This window comes from Leptopilina heterotoma, unplaced genomic scaffold, assembly GCF_015476425.1.
Source record: "Leptopilina heterotoma isolate Lh14 unplaced genomic scaffold, ASM1547642v1 Lhet_87, whole genome shotgun sequence".
NCBI lineage: Eukaryota > Metazoa > Arthropoda > Insecta > Hymenoptera > Figitidae > Leptopilina > Leptopilina heterotoma.
In genome coordinates this window covers 1098805-1115856 of record NW_025111190.1, presented here as the reverse complement: position 1 = coordinate 1115856, position 17052 = coordinate 1098805, and the positions used below count along the sequence as shown (strand labels likewise).

The 17052-nt window shown below is 21.6% G+C and overlaps 2 protein-coding genes and 1 long non-coding RNA gene across 10 annotated transcripts in view; 1 reads left to right on the top strand and 2 right to left on the bottom strand.

Annotated features, from left to right (window-relative positions):
• Positions 1-17052, bottom strand: part of LOC122511553 (peripheral plasma membrane protein CASK) — a 434675-nt gene that overhangs the window by 238314 nt on the left and 179309 nt on the right. The gene's annotated exons all lie outside the window — the stretch shown is intronic.
• The window catches only part of LOC122511557, a 62457-nt gene that overhangs the window by 37805 nt on the left and 7600 nt on the right, over positions 1-17052 (bottom strand). The gene's annotated exons all lie outside the window — the stretch shown is intronic.
• On the top strand, positions 13863-16974 carry LOC122511558. The gene is made up of 3 exons (XR_006302531.1): positions 13863-13908; positions 15827-15848; positions 16033-16974. It is a non-coding gene; the product is annotated as an uncharacterized LOC122511558 (long non-coding RNA).

Sequence of the window (17052 nt, the reverse complement as noted above, 5' to 3'; positions counted from 1 at the left end):
TTTTTACTCCAGTTTCCGTATTTCTTTCAATTTATATCTAGATTCAGATTGAATAATGATAAATACATTTTTAATTTCATTACTTTTTTTTGTTTTCATTTCAATTCTTGATTTTTTAATTTTTAATAGTTTTTTTACATTCTCATCAAAAATGAGAAAGTCTTGTTTTTTTTTAATTCATATCATTTTGAAGATTTATCAATTTTTACTTATTTCTTGTAAACTTTATTAGTAAAAGTTTCATTAATAATAAAATTTTTTAAATATATCTTTACGTAATTTTTAAAAAAGTTATAAACAATAAGTTCAAAAGGTGGTCCAACCCTGACTTATTCTCCTATACATTTAATTAGAAATATTCAATTGAAAAATTTAATTAAATTAAACTGATTAACTGTATAGCAATACAGGTTGATTGGTTGTTTGGTTGATTCAACAAAATAGTTATTTAAAATAAATTTTCTTTTGACTGAATATTATACAATAAGTTTGGTCATGGTACCAATATTTCACTCTCTCTACATTAAAATGATTCTCGTTCTCTTGTCACCCTTACAAGAAGTGAATAATGTATAAAAATTCTTGTGGAGGTGGGCGAATACAGATTTGAAGATCGCACACTTTCCTTTTGAAAAAAAGTGTAACAGAGAAAAATTGACTATATATTCTATTCATCAAGAGAGCACAAACTGATTTATGGAGATTGTGCCCTTGGGTCGCATATAAGACTCGATCCATTTCACGCATTTTTTTTTACTCAAACTTATCGCGATGTTATTTATCAGTTGTCCTTATTGCCCAACTGCGAGTCGATGAATTTTGATAAAAGAATTTATTCTTAAAAAAATGATAAAAAAATATCACAAGTTTCGCTTTTTAGTTTTCTTTTATTCAATAGAAAATGCACAGAAAACAGATAAAAAACGAAAAAAACGTAGAGAAAAATTTTTAAAAAAAATATTTTTCTGCGTTAAAACGAAGCAAGGGTAAAATAAAATCAAACGGTATTTAAGAAGTTAAAAAAATGGACAAAAATTTTTCTTTGGCACTGCCCGTTGATTTGTTAATAAATAAAAATATTTTTAAAATTCTGTTGAAATAATTGTAGGTATATTTGTTTGAAACTTGAAACTTTGTTTGAAAATAAATATGAAATATTTAATGACAAAAGTGGTAACAAACAGAGTTTTATATCCACAAAAAAACCACTTCTGTATTTAAATTTTAAAGTTTAAAAAAAAATCCTCATAAAAAGAAATAATAATTTGAAAGGGGAATTTTTTTTAATGTATGTTGAACGCACTAAGCGAACTTGTGTAATGCTTTACGATTTTGAAACAAATTTTGTGACCATGCAGTTTATATAATGTCGTTACTTTATAACCACTGAAAGTTTTATTGGACTACTACATTTACTGAATAATTTTGCCTTTAGCCTTCTATTTTGAGATTCCCCTGACAGTTGCCAAGTCGTTAACCTAGGAATCAAATTACCATCGTATCGTTTTATTGGTCCATGTGTGCAAAGTATTTGGAACGAAATAATAAAAAAAAAATTTCATTTCCTAATGATCGAGTAAATAAGTATTTATGTGCACTATATGTGGCTTATACTCTACTGATTCATTTAATTAAAACAGCGGTTTTTCAGATTTTTCATTTGAAAATTGTTTTTTATCAAAGAAAATATTAAAAAATGCACAAAAAATATAGAAATGAAGACTTTAAAGATTTTACTTTTGAATCTTTCTAAAATTATATTGATTTTTTCTCTTTTTTCTTTATTAAAAAAATTTTCTTTTAAACTTTACAAAAAATATTACTAAAAAGTAAATACTGTAAGAAAAGAACCACTTGAACTTGAATCGAAAAAAACGTAGTATAACAATTTCTGAGAATAATGAAAGTGAAGAAACTGATTTATTAAATAAAGAAAGATCGACGTGTAATTTTATTTAGATTTTATTAGGGATTACTGAAAGAAGTGGATCTTCAAATAGCACTTCATCTCCTAATAAAATAAACCCCCCTCAGCTAATAAAATGGATTATAATTCTTCATTCTTTTTTCCTTTTTATAACATATAAAATATTTTACACATGTGGACTAACGATAAAACTAGATAAGCATAAATCAAGATGAAAATAACTTTCAACGATTAACAGCAACACGTATATACTTTTCAATTTACATACAAATTTTACATTCTAATATGCTAGTAAACGTATCGAATAAAATGTTATTTTCAAACAAAATTATAAATATATATTATAATAATTAATTAATTGAACATTATAATTAACTAATTATTACACTTAACTAATCATAAATATTTTAACTTTAAAAATTTAAATAATAGAAAGAAGGAAAAACACTTTCTTCTCTTTTAATAATTAACTATTTAATGGAAAAATTCCCAGAAGGTATAACAAAACGTGCGGACTAAAGAAAAAGAAGTAAGAGAAAAGTTTGTCCAGAATGAAAAAAATGTAATACCATATTTTTTAAAACTAAACAGTTAGCTAGACCAACAGTTTTTTCACTATACTCTTGCCCAGATATATTATATGCAGCTGCAACGCACTCCACTGGTCAAGCTTATCATTTTTCCCACCAGCAACAAAAAAAAGGGACAAAAAAGTTCTCAAAAAATATTTGCACACTCTATTCACATAAATTTAAACAGTAAAATAAAAGAGAAACCAAGTTATATTCTTGCACACTATAAAGTAATTAAATTTACTAAGAAAAAATTATTAAATTAAAAGATTAAATCTAAAAAATTAAGTTAAAAGATTAAATCTAAAAGATTAAAATAAAGTAATATAAAATAAATAAATAATTAAACAATAAAATTTCTAAATATGAGTGATTCTCCACGAAGTGGTAACTTTTAACTACGGTAACTTATTTAAAAAAAATAAATTTTTTTTTAAATTTCCTATGTAGATCTTTTTATAAAAACTGAAAATAATTATTTTGTTGTTATTTGAACTTAAATTTATTTTTTATTCTTATATGAACAATTTTAAAATTTTTGGTTTAGAGGTTAAATAATACCTAAGTTTAAAAAAATACATTTTCGTTCATTAATAATATATAGTGTAAAGAAATAAATAAAATATATTCTGAGCAAGCATATTAAATAACAAGCAGTAACAATTCGCGCGGCTAACTTCTTACTCCCTTTTTTTTGAATAAAATTAGCAATTTTAATAATGATAAAATTTAAAAATTTTCTAATTTAAATTTTTGTTGAAAACACTAAAAAAATTCAATTTTGGAGAAATTACAAATAATTGCAGAAATTCAATTATTTTCCAAAAAAAAAATTCTTATAAAATCCAACTATGTTTAAAATTTGAAAAAAATTTTCGTAAAAATTCCAATTATTTTTATAAATAACAAAATTCTTCTCCAAAGTTCAATCATTTTCATAAATGTCAAAAAAATTCTTGTCCTAATTTCAATTATTTTCAAAAATTTTTCTAATTTCAATGATTTTCAATATCTACTATTTTAATAAAATTTCCCAAAAAAGAATTCAATTATTTAAAAAAAAATTTAATATAATTGTACGCAAACATTTAATTATTTTCATAAATAATAAAAATTTCACAAGAATTCAATTATTTTCATAAATAATAAATTTTTTTTAATGATTTCAATTATTATTTTCATAAAAAATAATTTAAAATTCTAGAAAATAATAATTAAATTCAAATGATGAATATAATTTTGATAAAGTTACAGTTTCTAAAATTTTCAACTAAAATTCTTCTTTAAGTCAAGTTTTTTTTAATTATTTTTGATGAAGTTCTTTTTGAATTTCCAAATTCTTTTGTTTACAATTTAATTTTAAGAAATTTTGATTATTCTGAAATTTTTCAATTAAATATTTTATAATTTAAAAACTTTAAATAATTAAAAAAAATTAAATTAAACTTTTTGAAAAAAATTAATTCTCCAAAATTCTTAAAGTAACGTATGAAAAGTTCAAATTTTCAAAGATTTTAATTTGAAATTCATTTTTAAATCAATATTTATTAGAAAATTCTACAATGAATTCAATTATTTAACTAATAAAAATAAATATTTTTTTTTAAACAATTGAATGTTTCTTAAAATTGAATTTTCATAAAGAATTTTATCAACAAAATTTTTAAATAATTGAATTCTCTTGACAAATTTTAATAAAATTTTTAAAAAATTATTGCATTTTTAGATCAAATTTGATGGAAATTGAATTAAAAGTACTTGAAATTCTGCCAAAAATTTTATTAAAAGTTTTAAAAATAATTGAATTTCGGTGAAAAATTTTATTATTTATAAAGATAATTGAAATTTTGATGAGAATTTTTGTAAATTTTTAAACATAATTTGATTTCTGCGAAGAATTTTATTAAAATTATTTTGAAAAAAATTGAATTGTTACGCAAAGAATTTCATTAAAATTTTTGAAAATAATGAAATTCTTTAAAGAAATTTAATTAAAAATGTATTTAAAATAATACTTAAATTCTAATAAATAAATTGTAGCAAAGGTTATTAAAATAATTAAATTTCTTTGATAAATTTTAATAAAAATTTTAAGAATAATAACTTTTTTTGAGGAATTCCAAAATTGTATTACAAATAATTGAAATTCAGCATTGAGTTTTATTATTTATGAAAATAATTGAATCCCTGTAAAAAAATGTTATTATTTATGAAAATAATTCAGTAATATATGAAAATAATTTGTAAATAATTGAATTCCTGTGAAATTTTTATTATTTATGAAAATAATTAAATGTTTGCGTAGAATTTTATTAAAATTTTTTTTAACTAATTGAATTTTTTTAGAAATTTTTATTTAAGTAGTAGATATTAAAAAACATTGAATTGAGGAAAGTTTTTGAAAATAATTAAAATTTTGCCAAGAATTTTATTTAATTTTTTGAAAATAATTGAATTTTTGATAAGAATTTTACTACTTTTGAATAAGTTTTTTTTATATTTCTAATTAAATTCATTTAAAATTGAAATTGTACAAAATTTTAAATAAAAATCTTTTGAAGTTCATCTACTTATGAAAATTGTAAACGCAATTCTTTTAAAACTGAATTAATTCTGAAATATTTAAGTGAAATTAGATTTCAAGAATAAACCCAATAACTTTAGAAAACAACAATTTTCCAGGATTTCGATCCAAATTCCCTGACTTTTCCAGGTTTTTTCAAGGTTTATAACATAACCTGATATTTTCCAGGTTTTCAGGTTGCGTAGCAACCCTGTAAATATTAGGAAAAATAAAAATTCGAGTAATAAAAAATTATTTAAAATATAATTTCAGTAATGAAAAAATTATGCAAAATAATTATTTATATAAAATAAAATTAGAAAAGTGGTTATTATACACTAAAGAAAACAGTATAAAAAATTATTAGAAATTATAACATTTTTTTAAAATACTAATTTGATATAATAATAATTATGATAAATAATAATTCGGTAAATTTATAGTTAGAAAAAATGAAAAATAAAAAAAATTATTATAAAATAGTTTTATAACAAATGATATTTCGATAAATTAAAATTTAGAAATCTTAGTAATTAGAAAATGTACTCATTATAAAAAAGTATGATTAGAAACAATAAATTTTATAAGACAAAATAAATAAAATAGATAAAAAGAATTTCGGTAAAATAAAGATCCGAAAAATAAAAATTAGGGTCTATTCATGCGCCTCTATTAAATAGGGAAAAGTGGGAAATCAAAAGTGACGCACTGAGAGTGTAGAATCACCCATAAAAGATTAAACAAAAAATAAAATAAAAAATTTAAGTTTCTCTAGTTCTTGTTTTAAATTTCTTGTTAATATAACAATATTTTTAATACGTATTGTACGAAAGGGTATTTTAATTTTTTATAAGCCCCAAATAAATTTTTAAAAACATTTTCTATTAGTGATCTTGAAAACATTGGATCGGTAGATTTACTTTTCTTTATTTACTTTTTTATTTCTTTGGTAAAAACGAAAAGCTGTCACATGAAATTATTCAGAACATCAGTATTGTGCAAAGCTCAAACTTATCACCGTTGTGATTGGTGAATTTAGATTTATGCTGGATACGTGTTATATATTTGAATCTATCTATGGAAAATTCTTTACAAAGCATGTTTCATGTAGGGCACGTACAACATGGAGGGAAATACTTGGTCAGTTTGGCCATTTCGTGTACCCCAAAGGATTTCAGATCGTAAACGTCTCTTCGTGAGTCGCAACCAGGCTGCATTGTTACGACATGCATAATAAAATAGAAAAAGACGTTAAAGAATGATGAGTAAGGAAAAATTTGTCTGCACCAACTTGTTTCTAGTAAATTCTTTTTATATTTCTTTAGAATGCATTAGCAGAATAGAATTTTACTTGTTCGTATATAAAACAGTTTCTACTTTATTGTACTGAGAAATAACAATTTACTTGATTCAAAGAAACAATTACTTTTCTATTATCAAAACAAATAATTATTTGATTCAAAGTAAACAATCAGGGTTGACAAAAAAATTTAATTTTGTTTTTCTCTGAATTTTGCTTAAAGAATATTTTGATTCACTCTAACAATGATCGCAGATACTCATAAAAATATTCTAATACATTTATTGGCGAATTTCTTTAAGAAAAATTATTCATTAAATAATTTATAGGTAATAATTTTACGATATTATTTTTTAGAGGTGTGCAAAAAGCTCGAATAGCATGGTCGAGCTCGAGCCGGGCTCGAGTTTTAGTTACTCAAAAATATTTGAGTGGATTGATTCTGCTCAGCTCTGCTAGAAAAACGAAAAGCTTGAATAAAATCATTATTTTATATTATAATATAAGAATGTTGTTACTGTAACTTCTTTAAAATTATTTTCATCGTTTCAATTCAATTATTATTTTCTAAAAATTTAAAATAATATTCTACTTTAAATCAAGTTTTAATCATTTTTCAAAAACTTCTTCTTTGAGAATTTTTAAATCCATTTGTTTACAATTCTATTATACGTAAAATTTTAATTAGTTGGAAATTCTTCAATTAAATATACATTAGAAAATAAAAACATGAAATAATTTTAAAAAATTGCAATTAAGCTTTTTGAAAATAAAATTAGTTTCATAGAATTTTTAATTAAAAGTATAAAAAATTCAAATTTTCAAACATTTTAATTTAAAACTTTCACAAAATTCAATTATTTCTAAAAAAAAATTGCAATTATTAACTTCTCCAAAAATCAATTATTATCTAAAAGCTTTAACTGAAATTCATTTATAAATCAATTATTATTAGAAAATTCTATGAGAATTCAATTATTTAAAAACAAACATAAATAATTTAGTGAATAATTAAATGTTTCTTAAAATTGAATATTAATAATTGAATAATTAAAATTGAATCTTATAATTATTTATTATTTATTTATAAGACTAATTACTAATTTCAAGGAATTTGATTGGAATTTTATTTAAAATAATTAAAATTCTGCAATGAGCTTTATTATTTAATATTTATAAAAATAATTGAATTTATTTTATTAAAATTTATTGTAAATAATTCATTTTCTTTAGAAAATTTTATTAAAATAGTAGATATTGAAAATCATTAAATTGGAGAACATTTTTGAAAAAAATTAAAATTTTGGCAATTTTGAAAATAAAACCTTTTCAAAATTCAATTATTTATAAAAATTTAGGTTTAAATATCTCTTAATATTCAATTATTATGTAAAATCTGAACTAAAAGTCATTTTTGAATCAATTTTTATTTTTTACTAAAAAATTCTACCAGAATTCAATTATTTAAATTTTAAATACAAAAATAAATAATTTATTGAATAATTATATGTTTCTTAAAATTGAATTCTTATACATAATTCTATCAACAAATTTTTAAATAATTGAATTCTTTCGACGAATTTTAATAACATTTTAAAAATAATTACAGTTTTTAAGAAATTCGATTGAAATTTTATTAAAAATAACTAAAATTTTGCAATGGATTTTATTATTTACGAAAATAATTAAATTATTGCGAAGAATTTTATGATAAAAGTTTCAAACAATTAGTTTTTTAAAAAAAAATGTATGCAAATTCTATTTTTTATAATTCAATTCCTGTAAAATTTTTATTTGCTTGAAAAATAATTGAATGTTCGTGTTAAATATTATCAAAATTTTTGTTTAATAATTGAATTCCTTTGGGAAACTTTATTAAAATAGTAGAATACCGTCAACCGGGGCTATTTTGTGCATAAAATAGCTTTTTTTTTGACTCAAAGATTTATTAAAATTCAGAATTTTGTCTTTCTGTAATGTCGCGTAAACATTTTTTTTTAATCGTTTCTGCTTCATTAAATCATTTGTGTATATATTTGAGAGTTTTAATGATTTTAATTAACGTATTTACAGTCTTTTGACAGAAAAGTAAGACAAAAATGTATAAAAATGATACACAGAATCTTCTTTACTTACTAAATAAAACATTTATGAAAAATATTTGATTTTTTTAAGTGCACAAAATAGCACCATGGAATCCTGGTTTTTCCATTTTTTTCCACTTTTCTCTTAAAATAATGAATAAAAAGTTAGCGCATTACGTATGTATCATCACAACACAATTGACAACAAATATCTAACTCAGTTTATGAGATACATTAAAACTCTAGAAGATCTGGTATAATTTTTCCGAACTTTTAAAATTTTTTACACAAATTTTCCGTTTTTAGGAATTTTTTTCTCTTAATTGACAAAGAATTAAATAATAACATTTAGTGCTCTCTATTGTCATGTAATCAAACGTTCATTTTACAAAATAGCAGATTAAAATAATTCATTTTAATAATTGTATTCATTAAAAAACTCGCGTGCACAAAATAGTCCCAGTTGGCGGTATCGAAAAATCATTGAAATAATAAAAGTTTTTTTAAATAATTGATATTTTGCCATGAATTTTATTAAAATTTTTGAGAATAATTGAATTTTATTACTTTTAAAAATAATTGAATTCTTGTGACGAATACTATTATTTATGAAAGTAATTGAATTTTGCAATGAATTTTATCAAAATTCCTGAAAATAATTGAATTTTGTCGAAGAATTTTGCTATTTATTTATAAAGATAAGTAATTTAAATGTTGACAATTTTTTTTGACGGTTTTAAAATAATTGAATTTCTGAGAAGAATTTTATTAATTTTGAAAATAATTGAATTCTTGTGATGAATATTGTTATCTATGAAAATAATTGAATTTTACAATGAATTTTGCTATTTATAAAGATAATTAAAATGTTGACGAGAATTTGTTAAACATTTTTGAAAATAATTGAATTTCTGGAAAGAAGTTTAATATTTATTAAGATAATTGAATTCTTTCAAATAATTGCGTTACAAATTTTTAAATTGAAACTAATTTCAACAATTTTGAAATTAAAGATTTTTTAAAAAAAGACACAAATTTTTAGAATTTTCTTACTAATTCTAAAAATTTAATTTTTTCCAGTAATTTTAATCAAAATCCCTGACTTTTCCCTGATTTCCCTGACCAATTCTATTTTCCCTGACTTTTCCTTGACCTGTGGCAACCCTGGATTCATAGTTTATGAGGCAAACAATAAAAATTCAAAATTTTCTTATGAATTCTAAACAAGTTGTTCATTTTATGACCATTAAGCTTCCTCAATATATAAAAATTGCGGTATTGCAAACTTTTGAAAAATTATGTACAAAAGGGTTCGTCCAGAAGATTGGTTAAAAATAAAATTATATAAATCATTTATAAGTTGTTGTATAAATATTTGGTGAAATTTACACTTTCATTTGCCAATTGCTTCTATTTTATGATAGAATAATCATTTCAAAATATTAATATTAATATTAAATTAATTATGAAAAAAATACCAAATTTGAATTTTTTGTGAAAAAGAAAAATATTTATTAATTTTATAAATTTTGATAAAATATATACTTTGTATACATCAATCGATTCGTTTTCTTGCCAGGAATGTAATTTTGAGAATAATTAATAAAAATATTAACAAATAAAAAAATTATTTCAGAAAATACAAAAAAAAAAATTTTCTGAATTTTAAAAAAATTGTATAAAAAAAAATTTTGTACATATTTTTGAAAATCCTTGTGTCAGATTTCAGGTATTAATGACTGCAATAAACCTGCAAAATTTCAGGACAATCCATCAAAATTTGTCTGAGATAATTTGTACACAATTTTTGTGACATACACACACACACACACATACACACATACACACACACATACACACATACATACACACATACATCTGGACATTTGCTCATAATTGAATATACATATGTTCTAGATGAAAATGAGTCCATATAACCTTGTTTTGAAAAATTGAAAATCGTCACCAATGCAAAGCTTCCTCATGAGGAAGCAAAATTAAATTTTTTACAGTATTTTTTATTAGAGCATTATTAAGTTCTCATATTATAGTAATTGAAATATAAAAATAACATAAATATTTATTATTTCATATAAAATAATTATCAAAACAACAGGAATTCCGAATTATTTTTATTCATTTTGAAAAATTTCTTTCTCCCGCTTACAGGATTCTTGGCTCGATATTAATTCTATTTTTAAAACCGAAATTTCATGAAAGCATAAAACTATCAAATTTCTTGAATGTTCAGCATTTTTGAAATTTTTTTTTTTTTTTGCAGAATGTCGTCTTAAATATTTTTTTATCCCCTTTGATAAGAAACGATGTTTCACTGCATGTGCAAAACACACAAAATCGCTTTCAAAACGATCACTATTATACTTGATACTTGTACGAAAACATGCACATACAGTTTTTACCGGAAATAGACCGTAAAATTTTTTTAATACGTACAAAGTATTATGCGTTTATCGAGTTTTATGTGATTTTTATATGTTAGTATAAAATTTTTTTTTCTTCTTTGATAAGAGACTATATTCGATTTGTTGGTGTATTAAATGAAAAGCAAAGAAAATTTTTTTGAAATTTATGACAAGATGATGTGACAGAAGAAATAAATGATAAAATCAAAAATTATTATTATGAAAACTAAAAATATGTATAATGATCTCAAAATTTTTAAATAAATTAACTATAAACTAAAAGTTATTTTAATATTTCATAAAAATAAAAATTGGTTCTTTAATTAATTTAATTTACAGGGTAAATATTCTGTCAATAAAATATGATTATTTTTATTTAAATTATTTTATTATTTATTTATATATATTTTATTTCTTATTTTAGTATTTATTTCATCTTTATTTTTTAAAAATAATATTAATAATAATAATAATAATAATAATTTTGTTTTATAATAAAAATAAATAGATTGTAATTTATTTATTTATTTATGTACACATTTATGCGGGCTGATAATGTTACTAAACAATAAAAATCATTATAATAACTATAATAAATAACATTAATTTTCTAGTAATTACTTGCTTCACTTTTCTCTAAACTTTATTAATTTAAACGCTTTCAATTTAATTCCAGTTTCAAACATTCATCTTGAATGTTAATAAGATTTTATCGAAATGATTTATTGCATGAAATTGTTCATTAACGTATATGTATGTCGAAAAGTCAGTGATTTCGAGATAAGACCACTTACAAAGCACCCCAGATTAATATCTTAAACGGAAATCACAAACATAATTCTCATAATGAAACTTTTGTTGTCTCACAATAATAATAAATCTCAACAATCAAATGCACAAAATAATTAAAAACAAATAATTATTCAACAAGTTTTTCAATTATTCCAAATTATGAAAACAATAATAATAATTATTATTATTATTAGGTATTATTACTATTTTTTAATTTTAAAAAATCAAATGTTTTCAAATTTGGAATTTAATTTTTTAAATTTATATTTTCGTTAAGAAGTTCTTAACAAAAAAACCTACAAAACCTGGAAAACCGGGAAATGTCAGGGAAATTAAAAATGTCCTGGAAAATCTGTAAATGTCAGGGAATTTTTTTCATCATGACTTGAAATACTCTTGAACAATATTTTTAATGCCCACAATTAATTTTACAAATTTTTAGTAAAACTAGTTGCAGACACCCTGAGAACGTATAATAATAATAATTGATAATTAATGAAAAATAATTAAATAATAAAAATAATAGTTTTGCCAAAATTCCTAATATATTTATTTGAAAACTTTATATTACTGAATGTAATTTATAAATCAGTAGAAACATTTATTTCGAAGAATGAGAGAAACTTTTACTCGAGGAAAAACGAAGTTTATGTTAGATTTAATAGAAATGAATTAAATACACAAAATTGTATTGACATTATAAAATAGGGAATTAAGAATGAACTTAAATTATAACATAAAAGAGTAGGGAGTAGAGTAAATCTGGGCTTAAAGAGTTGAACAAATTATTTACGATTGCGCAGATGCTATAAGCCACTTTAAATCTCCCTTATTGTTTAATTCACCCTCAGTTTAATATCTACTCTAGCCATGAGTTACAAAATTTTCATTAACATTATAATCCAAAACTTAACACCTAATATTCTATTCCTTTATATAATACTTTTTATAATTAATTTAAAAAAATCAATAAAAATTTTTACTTAGATAATATACAAAAAGAAATTATTATTTTTTATTTTAATAAACATGATGATGATCATGATGTCGATTATTATTGTTAAAAATCTATTGATTGCTTTAGATGATAATAAATGAATAATTAAATAACGGTAAAATGATGATAATAATAATAATGATGATATGAACAGTAAAATGTTATTTTACAGAGACAATAAATGAAAAGCTTGATTCGGGTATACGTTAATTTTTTTTTTTTTATTAAATAATGGCCATTTATAACTACGTACGATTTTAATTATTTCCCTGTTGCTGCAATTGTATTTCAACAATTCAAACTGATTATATAGAATTATAAACCCATATTTGGAAGAATAATAATAACGCAATTGTCAAGTGTAAATTTATTTTAATCAAAATTAAACCCATTCGCTTGGTGTCGGGCAAAAGCATTAATTTTAAATTAGTCGAATGTGAACAAAAAGCCAAACTGAAAATCATTAGCTTGTTTATATTTTGTTTTACATCTTTTTGCCTTTTGTAAAAACAAAATAATATTCATTTGATTTGAAAAGTTTACTACTAAAATGCTTCTACAGTAAATATTTTCATTATCTACTAAATTGTTTCTAGATTTCAGAATTAATAATGAAATAAATAAACTAATAAATACATAATTTTACAAGTTCGTAAACATCAACAAAAAGTACAATTTTTCTCCATAAAAACATTTTTAATGTGATATCAGATTTTAAAAATGTAGAATAAAACATAACGACTAAAATGTTAATAAATTCAGCAGATTCGTTTAAAAGTCAGTGGCAAATTCTCCAAAGACAATTCAATTGTATATCAATGCACTTAGCCGAACCAGATAAAGATTTCTTCAAGTTTTAAAAGCCTTTTTAAAGAAGAAGAAAAGTTTTGTCAGCCTGTGTATCTTATAATCAATTTTCTTCCTCCTTATCTTTAAAGAATTTCAATTATTTTCCATTTTCCTAAATTTCTAAATTTTTCACAAAAAGAAAATTTATTTATTTATCCTTCAAATTCTTTTAATTTAATGTGTTTTGATAATTTTGCGAAAAAAATAAGTTGCAAATAAATATTATCGCTAAGTCACGTAATCTATGCTATAAAAAATTATACTCTTTTGAACAGTTTTTTAAATAAAACAAAATCGTAAAAAATTTAACATAATTTTTTAACAATACGAATTATTTTTTTAATACAACGTTTGACTTAAGCTGCATATCAATAGTTGAACAAATATCACTGGCTTAAGAGGTAAGAAATTCTGAAATTTTAATTCTTTTGTAAATGATAATAATATAACATCATTATAAACATACTATAATAGTGTTAATAGTATTATTAATAATAAAATTAATGAAAATTAAACTATGTACTTTTAAATTATAATTATTTATTATGTAAATTATTATCAAATCTTTGATTGTATAACAAATACAAGGTGCATAAATAGACTACAAGTCGTAAACAACAACCACCTGAAACATTTCTTTCAAATAGTTATTTTGGGCGTTCATGTTTTTATTGTTTTTACAAAGATTTTCAAGAATTAGTTATGAATATTTTTATTAATTCATCTAACCAATACGTGACATGTTGGATTTTTATTACTATAATTGTTTAATAATTGTAATAATTAATCACAATAATAATTGTTTTGGATAAAGGAAAAATATTTTATTTATCCATAATTCTAAAAGTGTAATTCATTTTTTCTTACCACTAAATAAAAAAACTGTTAACCGATTAAAAGTTTTAACACCTTATTTGTCCTATGCCTCTTGATTTTTCAATGTGATTTAAAAAATATAATCCAAAAAAGAAATTAACTTTCTAAGCTAAAAATTTTATTTTAAAAAGCAATATAGAAATTGAAATATCTAATTCACTTCATTAGACTGGAAAAGAGTCTAATCGGTTGTTTTCCGTTACATGTGGATTAAGAAGAAAGAAGATATCAATTTTTTTTTATTTATTTCTTTCCTTGTTTTGTTTTGTACGTTTAAGAATAAGAGAATTGCACGTAATTTTCTCTTAATACTTGAATGGAATTGAAAGGATGGTTTTAAGTTGAAATAACCCTTAAAGGGAATGTCTCTGAAAATACAAAAGAATTTCAGTTGAAACGTGTAACGTTTCCTGGTAATGTTACGCGCTTTCATACAATCTGAACCATTAACGGAAAAAGCATTTCAGAAACACGGGAAAGAAAAGTCATTTACAATAGTAAATATCTCTTTCAAAAAGAGAAATCAATTTTTCTCTAATTACATTCTGTCAGAAAAAAATCAAAAACATTTATTTTCTCTATGAAAGTTACTTTTTAATTGTATTATTTCTATCTGAAAAAATTTACTACAGAACTAATGCCAAAAAATAATTTTCTACTTTCAAACTAACAAAAAAAGAACGAAATAAAAAATAAAAAAATTTGTTAACAAATAAATCTCATTTATGATAAATATCTACGAAAAGGAGAAATATTAAATTTTTAACATTTTACCAAGCGTAATGAGCAAAAAAAAAGTGATAAAAAAATAATAAATTTCGCAAAATGTCTCACGATATTTGATGATAAATAGTATGAAGTAAAATTCACAGATTAAAAATTTTATCTGTATAATATGAAATTATGAGTGTACTTTTGGAAAATTCACTAAATGGAAAAATAATACACATCAATAATCATATTTTACGCGTTTATTATGAATTTAAATTGAAAAATTATAAACTGTTTGACCCATTATTTACAAGTGCGGGAAAATCTTTTTTTTTTCACGGAAAAAAGTTATAACTCAAACAAAAGCTACTAAAAGAATCCTAACATAATAATAATTTTCGTAATAAATGTTCCATTTTACTACCAATAAAATCCACTAATTTTTTATAAACCAACACAGTAAAAAGAAAATCTTATTTTAAGGCACGAAAGCTGCCTTAAATTAAGATGCAACATTTTTAAGACAGTCAATGTTGAATTTACGCATGTTTTTCGTATCCTTTAACATTATAGCAGACAGTGTTGAATTTAAGGCAGCTCTTAAATTAAGATTTACTTTTTACTGTGAATATCATGTTAATTAAAACGAGTCATTTTTTAAAATTATAATTTCTGATATCATGCATTCTCTCGATAAAATCGAATAATAATTTACTGATTTTTCCCTTCCAGAAAAATATAAAAATAAAAAAAGGTATTTTCTCAAGTATTTTAATATAAAAAATATTTATTAAATTTAAGAAAATTTCTTTTTGTCAACAAACTACAGAAGTTTGTAGACAAAAGATCATAAACACAGTATTTTATTAAAAATTTTCAGAAACAGAAAATATTTATTAAATTTTTAACTTAAAAATACTTTTTTTCTTCTTTAATAGAATTTTCACAGAAAGTCTATAGACAAAATTTTATCGATAATACTCAATTGAACCGTATTTCCAATTAATGAAGTGAATTCTCTTTACCAAAAAAAAAAATATAGGAGAAAGAGACTGGAAAAAAAAATTTGAACTATATGATGAGTTTGGATACTATATATATAGGTACTAATTACAATATTGGAAATTTGAGAGAATAAATCAGGAACATGATATCTTTTGCTATCGAAATTAATTAATAATGGAATGAAATTAGAAAAGAAGTTTTTCACAAAAAGGATACACACATAGCTCTTTTTTTTAATCAATTAGTTATAATGATTGTTATTCTGAACAACAAACTTTCCCCAATATAAAAAAAAAGATGTCCAATTAAATTCAACCGTTCTCTTAATCAAACACAAAAATTCATGTTGACCATGACACACTGATTCAAACAAGATTTTTAGTTAATTAAAAGTCTATTTTAAACTGCGTTGCATATGTATATCATTCTAAATATTTACTATAGACAAATAAGAGCGGCATATGCAATTATTTAGACGAAACTGAATATTTCTCTCGTTCCAAAAATTACAGCTTTGGATAGAACTAAATTTGCATGTTCTCAAATTATTTCCTCTCTGATATTTTTATAATTCCTCACTTCTTTTAATGAGTATAAAAAAGATTTCTATAAAAAAAATTTTCAAAACTATTTGAAAATATAAAATTAATATATGAAAAATTTAGTTCAAACTTAGAAAATGCTTAAAATAATTTAAAAATAATTTATTGCTATTAATTGATTACCAAAGCTTATAAATATTCGCTTGAAAATATTTAAAACGAAATTTTTGGAAAACGAATTATCGTCTTTTACTTATAATATGGGATAATTTAATATTTAATATATTTAAATATATATTTACTTACGAAATAAACTCGACAGAAAATATGTTGTTTAACTCACCTGAAACAGAAACAAAAGAAAATACTTTATTTTAGAATTATTATTATAAGTTATAATTATATTTTTTT